The following is a 10,130-nucleotide window of genomic DNA, read 5'->3' on the forward strand; positions in this document are numbered from 1 at the left end:
TTTCCCTGTGCTCATGTTGTTTTTAAAATACAAAAGAAGATAGTGAGACGGATGTGCAGTGCACCCCTTAGAGCTCCATGTCCTATGCTAAACACAATTTTGGTTTGTATGCTACTACAACCACTCACAACATTCACAACCACTATACCAGGAACTCTGGCAATCTACATGTAAAGTTCATCAGAACCAGTAAAACCAGCCTTTCCCCCATAACAATGTTTTCACGTGACACTGGGTCGCTGTATGGGACGCTGCATTCACTGAATTGAACTGAATAAATTTAAAATTTTGGATGAGGCAAGGCTAATCAAAAAAATAATACGATTGAAGATCATGCACTTAGTTATATCAATAAATTATTTCAAGCCTTTCAACAAATACAGTAAATACAGGAGCTAAATCATCCATATAACATGCCAATTATAATTCGGACATGGCCTCAATTTCCCTGCTCAAATCATAATCAGGAGTCCAGCTCACATCGGCATTTCCAGCGAGGATTGCTTCCGCTGCCTCCGCCTCCTCCTCTGCTCCCTCCCGTTCCGTGTGGAGCAAGTCCTCCATCTCCTGCTGCTGTGGCAACACCGACTCCACCACCTCGACTGGCTTCTCCACACTCGTCTCCATCAGTGCTGCTGTCTCTGCTCTCACTTGCACCATCTCTACATCCTCCACCTCTTCATTATCCAACACTACAACCTCCACCTCACTCAGCTCCTCCTCCTCCTCCACTCCTTCGCTGTCATCCAATTGAATAACCTCCACGGCCGCCTCCTCAGCTCTCACCTCCTCAGCCAATGCCTTCCCCACCTCAGACCTCCTCTGTCCCTCCACACTAGGCTCCTCTACCTCCATCACATTTGAAGCCTGTGTCTCAACCCCCTCCACCCCTGTTTCTTGATCCCCCGGTTCCTTTGCCCCCACCACCACTGCCTCTTGATTTTCCACCTCTGGCTCCGCCACCTCCTTCCCGATCTGCGATGCCCCTCGGCTCATGTCAGCTTCCCTCTCAACGGCCAGGTATGCTGTGGAAAGAATAGGCATGGCAGTAACTGTGAATGCACTAAAAGCAACTTTGTTGCTATGCATGCCATGGCATTACACAAATATTGGAGGTACAGTACGCTCCCAATTATCCGGGCTGATGATGGGGAGAGACGGCACGAATAAACGGGAAACACGGATAATCCAAACTTTTACTTAAATGAATCGTAATGTTCATAATTTACGTAAAACAAACCATATATTGTTATTAATGCAGTTATTCTGTTATTTAAGAGTGCTTCCCGGACTCATTGGGAGCTCTCATCGCCAGTTCGCGATCTTTTTAGAGGAGATAACATGGTTGTACTCATAGGCGGATCCAGGGGGATGGGGGCACGGGGGCACGTGCCCCCCCAGACCCTCAAAAATATGCATGATTATTAATACGGTCCCATTATCATTGCGTTCGTTTTGTATTACGAGGTATCCTTGTGCCCCACCCAGAACAAAATCCTGGATACGGCCTTGCTTGTGCCCCTCCCAGAAAAAAATCCTGGATCCGCCCCTGGTTGTACTCATATCATTAACGCTCCATGTAAGGCCTGGTTTCGAAAACCACACATCCGTGGCTGTGTGATCACGGAAACAGAAAAGTGGTTGCACGAATGCTTCAAAACCACTGCTCGACGTCGGAAACTACAGTCAGTCACCACGCCACGTAGTCGCGCCTCGCACAAGTTGCAACAGCTGCGCGACGTGTATCCGTGATCAAGGAGCGCGGCCGCGCGAGGCGAGGCTTGGAAAACGGAACACGGTGCTCCCGTGAATGCAGCTAGCGCGTCATCGCTTCCGTTTTACGAAGGGGATTCTTACGGAAATAATAAGCCCGGTCTATCCTGGCATTAATGCAGTAATGCCGATGATTTTGCGTTCGATTCTATTTTTTTATAAAGATCGCGGAAAAAATTGAGCGAGAGTGAAAATCATGCACGGATAATCCGCAATCCGGATAAACCGCAGCCCGATAATCGGGAGCCTGCTGTACTAGTATGTTATTGTTCTTCAAATTTACTTACATATTTACTTTGTTGCACTATATTTCATCTATTATTTGAAGTGAATGTTGTCATTTTCCAACATTATGATGAAATGTGTATAACCTAACAAAGCCAGATCATATGGAATTACGAATGATCATCCCTGCTATATATTTGCAAATCATCATTACTAGTGGGTTGCATATAATTATTTAGAGCGTAAAACATTTTTCCCACACCAACCATGCATCAGACGGAGACATGCATAGCAGAGTATCTCACATGCCTTTGAAAATGGGTGTTCCATTACTCAGGTGAAACCTGAGTTTGCAGCTGGGTGATTTTAGCTCCTGTACCCATAGTGGAGTGCTGCAACGCATGCCTGGGAGAGCCCACAATGAAACTTAAATTCATTTAAAAACTTCCCTTGTATTCACACTACGGAGCTAACGGGTACATTGATGGACCCACCTGAGGTCTACTAGCTTTAGTATTTGAGGACCCAGACTAGAAATCGAGTGCACTTGGCATTCTCCTACCTCTATACCTATGCTCCCCAAGCTTTAGCACTACCAACTATTAACCCTTTCAAGACGGTGGATTTTTCGTCTTAGCATTACTGCTGTACTGAGCCACAAGAAACTCTTCTTCCCCCTAGTATGGAGCATTTTTGGAGACATTCGTTAAGAAGGGTCTCGCAGATAATCACAAGCCCTCAGCTCCAACCTATTTCGACCCTTCCTAGCAGGAATTCCACTACATTATCTCGTAACTCCGAGAGTAGTTGTGCTCCCTCCTTTCCAGGTTTGCAACACCACCTGTGGCATTTGTTTGTGGTCAACTTATGGATTCTTATACGTATTTGGCAAATGGATAATTGTTGCATGCACGGATATTGCAGACTTTAAATTGAATTCATCATTTTTTTCCGAGCATTGTCAAATTTTAAAGTTCTTAGGTCAATATTATCGCATTTAATGCAGCAGCAATTTCCATATCCTCCTATCTATATACAGCGGGATGTGTGCCTCACTCACTCACTCATGGATACAAATTCTAGACCACTTCTAGACATGCTGGAGAGCTGAAATTTGGCACACGTGCGTGGGACCCGAAATGATTCGGAGGATATATCCGAAACCGTGCGTGACACACGAATATTTTATGCATTCTTTGAAAGCTACCCAGACGGCACAGGAAGTTTTCGTACCTAAATACGAGGGTGGACAATCAAGATACAAAAATCGCGCTTAGGAAGTTACTTAGGTTTTGTTTCTTTATTTCCTTTAATGACGAAAAAAGATGCAAGAGGACTGGCAAATTCATATGCATCGATAAAATTGTATCTCATCGATAAAACTGTATTCGGTCTGGGACTATTTTCTTTCGCGGGTGGTGCCATCTGGTGCCATCGTGCCATATCCTCCTAGAAAGATCACATGCCTTCACAAGCCGTTGGAGATGGCATGGTTTACGTCACGTCTCACCACATTTCAGGGATTTTTGTGGTTAAGTTTGTGAAAAATAGAGTGTCTGGTAATGGTGAAGTTTCCCTTATTCTTTAATTTCATTCTCTGGGCTTCAGAAACGTGTTTGTGAGATATTTTTGTTAAAAATGCCTTCCGTGTGTGTAATGTCGGGATGTAATGGAAACTCCGGGACATGGCTCAAGTTTTTAGCTTTCCAAAAGATCCTGAGTTGAAGAAGAAGTGCATTTGGGCGATAAGAAGAAAACATTTCACCCCTACGAAAAACTGTGAGGTATGTACTCTTTCTCGCTGTAATTATTTGGATGTAATTTTAAGTTAGAAGTGGCTTCGGCTTGATGCATCAACATACCGAACTAATCAGTACTGAAGTACTATAGTACTATTCAGTACTAAAAATGGTGATTCAAAATATTGTAGCAGCAATTCTTTTGAAAATTCTTGCATTTTAGTTGTCTTTTTTGTATTAATTCATTCGGTAAACGTGTGGTTAAAGGAGAAACTAGGAATAAGCTGCCAAGTTTATAGGATCGAGTATTGCTTCTTAGCTTGCCCTATGGCGTATTACACGTCGGCTTTCATCATTTCAAATTATCTTATGCTATATTTTAAAACAATAAAAATATTTACTATATTTACGAGCCTAGTAATTTGATTTCTCATGCAGAAATACCAAAAATTGGAAATGATTTGACCTAATAAGTTACATGGTATTTTATTATTTATTAATTTTAGGTGTGTGAGCTTCACATCGCACCTTGTGATATCAGAAAATAATCTGTGGCCTTGGACGAGAAGACGAGGAGAAAATTCTTGCTGAATTGAAGGTGCCCAGATTGGAGGAAGGTACCATTGCTTCACTGTTACCTGTCGCCAAGAAGACAGACATTGTGGCAGAAGTGACATATTTGTGGATGTGTATTTGATTTGTGCAAGTTGGTGCAGTGATAGTGGACGTTCATCGGAGAAAGTATTGACGATAGTTTGTATGTATCGACCAGTCCTCTTTTAAATAATTTTCTATTCGAAAGAGAATAAGAGTAATTGTTTCGCTAAATTAGATGTGGGATAGAAGAGAAAATTGGAAATATTATTGTGGTTGACAATAGAAAATACATAATATATGTATTGTATTTCTGTGGGTTTTTCTTTCCTGCCTCTTTAAAATTTCTTGCGGTGGTGACTTCATGCAAAGTAAGTATAAAATCGGAGGTGTGATCTAAGAGATGCCATGTTTTATTTTACAAGTGTTTATGCTGGTGATTTGGCAGGACTTTCATATTGTTAATAGGTTGATACATTTACTGCAGTGACCTAGGGACTTTTACTCATACCAAATAATTTTTCAAATACTTTAGCGCCTGATATGGGTAAGTTTTAGTAGCTGAGACTGAACTAGGTATACGTTAATTTTTGCTTGCATTTTGATGAATTCGATCATACTAATAGCAGATGTGTCAGCAATCCTGTTTCATCGGCAATTTTTATTAAAAAATTTTATTTCGTCAGGCTTTAGGGTAAGCTTTTTAATGCTCGTGGGCTATGTGATGTCTTATTTAGTGTCAAAATTAATAAGAATTTACTCTCATTAACATCTCAAGGTTTCCAAGTAAGTACGAGCCACTTAACAATGCTGGATGCTGGGGGTGCGTGAATTAGCCATGAGAATCTCATTTTTCGCAGAGTTATTTAAGTGGCCGAGTAAGTTTTGTAAGTTCTCAATGGGTAAATAATACTATATCATGAATTCTAATTGCCATGAAAAACTCACAACCGACAAAAACTTTGTCGGTCGTGAGTCTTTCATGGTAATTAGAATTCATGATATGGTGTTATTTACCTATTGAGAACTTACAATTCATAATGATTCGTATCAAGGTTCTCGCTACGATCGGTAGCTATCGATTGTGTTGCGTTCGATACATTTTTCGATCGTGCGAGTTACGATATATCTAATTTCGACCTAATCGATTGAGATTAGCCTGAGTGCCGTGTTCCTGCGCGCTTCGTATCCAATCGTACGTGCTTAGTAGCGGACATTCACATGCTGCGTACGCGCTTCGTCGACAGGCCGCGAACGAAAATTATCCATTGACGAAAAGCGACGGAGCGGCATAGTATCCCCTTAGTCAATGGGTACTATGTACATACGAATTAGATACGGAGGGTTCTGTGCCGTCTGGGTAATGAACGTGGTTACGTTATTATGTAATGTTTTTAGTTCGTTTTTATGAAAATGGCCGCTAAAATGGCGTCCAAAAATCTATATATAGCCGGATGTGTGCCTCACTCACCTACTCATGGATACAAATTCTAGACCACTTCTAGACATGCTGGAGAGCTGAAATTTGGCACACGTGCGTGGGACCCGAAATGATTTGGAGGAAAAATCCGAAAACCGGAAGTTTCTGCCACGTGTCGTCAGTAGGACGACAAAATGGCCGAAATCGTGCTTTTTTCGGGGACGTTCTTCCGGTTCTACCGCGCTTGAACCGTGCGTGACACACAAATATTTTATGCCTTGTTTGAAAGCTTATGAACGTGGTTACGTTATTATGTAATGTTTTTAGCTTGTTTTAATGAAAATGGCCGCTAAAATGGCGTCCAAAATTTGGTTTTTCGAAAAACATTTCATACCTTCCGCTGCCCTCGTCTTAATTTAAAGTGTTCGATAACGAAAATGATTATTATATATGCTCATAACATCGTCTACGAAATGAAGGTAACAATTTTCTTTCGTCGTCCTTGGTTACTCAGAAAAAAATTAAAATATTCCGAAAATTACGATTACCAAAAGATTAACACAGGATTTTGTCAATTAATTGACAAAATCCTGTGTTAATCCTGTGTTAAATTTAAACCAGACCAATTTCTTTTAAACTTTGTAGTTACATACAGCTATGCATTATTTTTCAGAAAACGTTAGCATATATTAAATTATTTGATCGATATAACCGCGAAAAAATAAAAATGGCGGGCACTACTAATTTTTTCCGGGGAGAGATTTACTGTATATTGTATTACTCTCGAAATTTGGATGTCATAGGGACAACTGCTCTTAGATATGATAGTAAATGGATGAGATCATATAACGTTGTCATCTTTAAACCCCCCGAAACCCCCTAAAAATTAAAATCCCTATTATATACAGCTGATGTGGTGACTGACTGACTGATGGAAAGAAATTCCCGACCAATTCCAGTCCTACTGGAGAGGTGAAATTTGGTACGCGTGCGGAGAACCCGAAATGATCCGGAGAAAAAATCCGAAAACAGGAAGTTTCCGCCACGTGTCGTCGCTAGGACTACAAAATGGCCGAAATCGCGCCTTTTCCGGGGACAGTCTTTCGGTTTTTATTTTACAGCGGGCGAACCGTGCGTAGCACATGGATTGTTAATGCATTTTGTAAAAGCTGATAAACGTGGGTACGTAATTATGTAACGTTATTAGTTTACATTTAACAAAATTGCAGCCAAAATGGTGTCCAAAAATTGGTTTTTCGAAAATAATTTCATCCCTTCTGCTCCCCTCGACTTATTCCAAGGTTTATGATAACGAAAATGGTTATTATATATGCTCAAAACATTGTTTACGAAATATAGGTAACAATTTTCTTTTATCGTCCTTGGTTACTCAGAAAAAATTAAAATATTCCGAAAATTACCGAAAATTACGATTTCCCAAAGATTAACACATGATTTTGTCAACTTTTACCTGACCGATTTCTTTCAAAGTTTGTCGTTACATACAGCTATGCATTTTCTTTCATAAAATATAAATATTTATTAAATGATTGAATCGATATGGCCGCGAAAAAATAAAAATAGCGGGCACTACTATTTTATCCCGGGGAGAGATTTACTTTTTATTGTATTACTCTCGAAATTTGGATGTCAAAGGGGAAACTTCTCTTAGATGATAGTAAATGGATGTGATTATATGAAATCGTCATCTTTAAACCCCCTGAAACCCACTAAAAAATTAAAATTTGCATATAAGTAGCCTTTTCGGGTACTTTTAATCACCATTCCGCCGCTTTTCCAATCCTTGACATTCATCGCTGCGGAATTGATCTGGACGATTGATGACCTAGCAGTACAACCTGTTAACCCCCGGTAAACTCACATACACCCCCAAAAAAATAAAAATTTTCATATAAGTCTACGTTTTCGGTACTTTTCGTGACCATTCCACCGCCCCCAACGACTCATCCCCACGGAATTGATGTGAACTGATGGCGACCGCCAGGAGTACACACATATAAACCCCCGGTATCCCCCTGAAATCCCCCTTAAATGTAAAATGTGCCCTTAAGTCTCCTATTTGGGAACTTCTCCCAAGCATACGTTGCACTACCCGTCCCCTCTGAGCTCTAGATCCGGAATATTTGGTGAGGGCGAGCCACCGTAAACCATACGGGAAAAAAATACCAGAAAACCCCTGATCACCTCAAGGAACCTCGCCGAAAAAAAAAAAAATTAAAGTCGCCTTTCCTAAGTAGCACTAAGCGGACCAGCCGCGGGGGGCCTCGTCATCCCCAAGGCGGAGAAGCCGCCCCACGACGAGGAAAGGCGATGCCGTTCCGAGGAGTAACTGGCGTAGGCGAGGGGGAGCTTCAGTAATCCTCGGGCGGCGAAGCTGCCCCGACGTTCAAGCGGCGCAGCCGCTATGGGCTCACTCCACCCCCGGGAGGCGAAGCAGCCCTTTAAACAAATAAGGGTTCCAAAATTCCCTTGCCCCCTGGGCGGCTATGCCGACCCCAGACGAGGAACGGCTAAGCCGTTCCGAGTATTAAGCGGGGTAGCCCTGGGGGGGCACACTCAACCCCCGGGCGGCGAAGCCGCCTCTCAATGACGAACGGCAAAGCCGTTCCGAGGAATGAGTGGGGCGCTTCCCAACCCCCTGGCCGGCGAAGCCGGCCCCTAGCTTATTCGGGTGAGATTATTCGGAGTAAAGTTCTTCGAACTACCACAAATGTAGACGGCGAAGCCGGACCCGGGGTTTTTTAAGGGGTGGAGCCCCTTAACGAGCGCGCGGAGTGCAGAGAGTTGATGTCCATACAGAGCTTGAGATATAAGTTAATATTTATGGTAGAAATTCATTTAAAAATTGTAAACGCTGCTCAAAAGACAAAGAATTCAATTCTAAGTTTATATTTCTTGAGGAAAGAAGAAATATTTATCTGGAAACCTGACTGGATAAACAATTGTATGACCGCGGTCCCTTACCACTAGGAGGGGTAATATAAGACGAGGGGTCCGGATACCTGCTCCCAGATTTCGAGGGTAAAGCCTAAACTCTGCAGTGTCCTGAAGCTAAGACCACCCCCAATCTTCACATCTTACACCCCCAATCATCATAAAAGGGGGAGAGCTAGGAAAAGTACATATTCGGCATTCGTTCATTTGTGTAAGAAAATCTCAGATGGAAATATACGGCTTTCCTCTCCCGGGTCAAGAAATGTCCACATGTATATTTTCATCTTTAGTATGGAAAAGGTTAATAGAGTGCCAAGTTAGAATCATATTTTTTCATAATGTCCATAGTTGGTGAGGTAGAAGTCATGAATTACCGAATATTCTGCAGTTCTCTCCCAGGAATCTAAGCACTTGAAAATGCCAGGTTCCACGAGTGGGACACATTTTCAGGTACTTACCACCAGGATCATTGGTTAGGATGGACCTTTGAAGTAAAGACAGGCTGTCTGTCTCATCCTCAAACTCTTCCAATCGGCGACGAAACGTCTCCATGAATGAGGATCCTGCTGGAACGCGGAAAATCCCCTGGAAGAAAAGGATTTGACCGGTTGATAATATGTATGTGTATTCTTGATTGAAGTAGCCTGTTCAATGACATTGTCAAGTTTAAAACGCTATTGAAATGCTAGGTCTCTAATCTTAGCCATTTGAAAACCCTTAAAACTTAAAACCATTTGATATAAATGTGCTGCATTTTCAAACTCTTCTTTGGCACAAATCACGTCAGCACCAACCACAAAAATGGCCAATCCCATGTTCCACGATCAATCTTCGATGTAAATCTACCAGGAATAATGGCTTGTTTGGGAGATTAAGTTTTTAATATCTCCGAAGAAAATATAGAGTATTCTTTTATCTTGACTTATTTTTTTCAAACATATTTCACTTTTCTGTGGATCGGGCCACAGTATTTACAGGTGATATAGACTACCAGCCAACAGCAAATACTAATGGAAACATTAGTGGTGTCCCGCATTTCTTAATATGTAAAATTAAGTTTGACATAGGAAAGGCATCCGAGGCATAGAAAGCCCGTTAGATGATATTGAACATTTTCAATTGGGTTCAGTATTATTTGTGCGGTTGTTTGTTTTTATGAATGCTCAATTGCTTTATGTCTAACTAAATTACGCTTTGGTTGAAGCTCTGATGATATTAATTTGTATTTAAGGATACTTTGGCTAAGACACAATATTTTCTCTGTAAAATGTGAAACTCAGAGAAAAAGTTGGCTACTTTTGCTAGAAAAGAATTGAATCGTTATTTTCTGGGTAAGGTAGTTCTGGTATCCAGTGATTAAATGAATGTGTAAATGCGTTTTCTCTGTCATGCTTGCCATATCATCCTATTTCACTCATAAGGAT

The sequence above is a fragment of the Ischnura elegans genome, chromosome X, assembly GCF_921293095.1.
Source record: "Ischnura elegans chromosome X, ioIscEleg1.1, whole genome shotgun sequence".
Classification (NCBI taxonomy): Eukaryota; Metazoa; Arthropoda; class Insecta; order Odonata; family Coenagrionidae; genus Ischnura; species Ischnura elegans.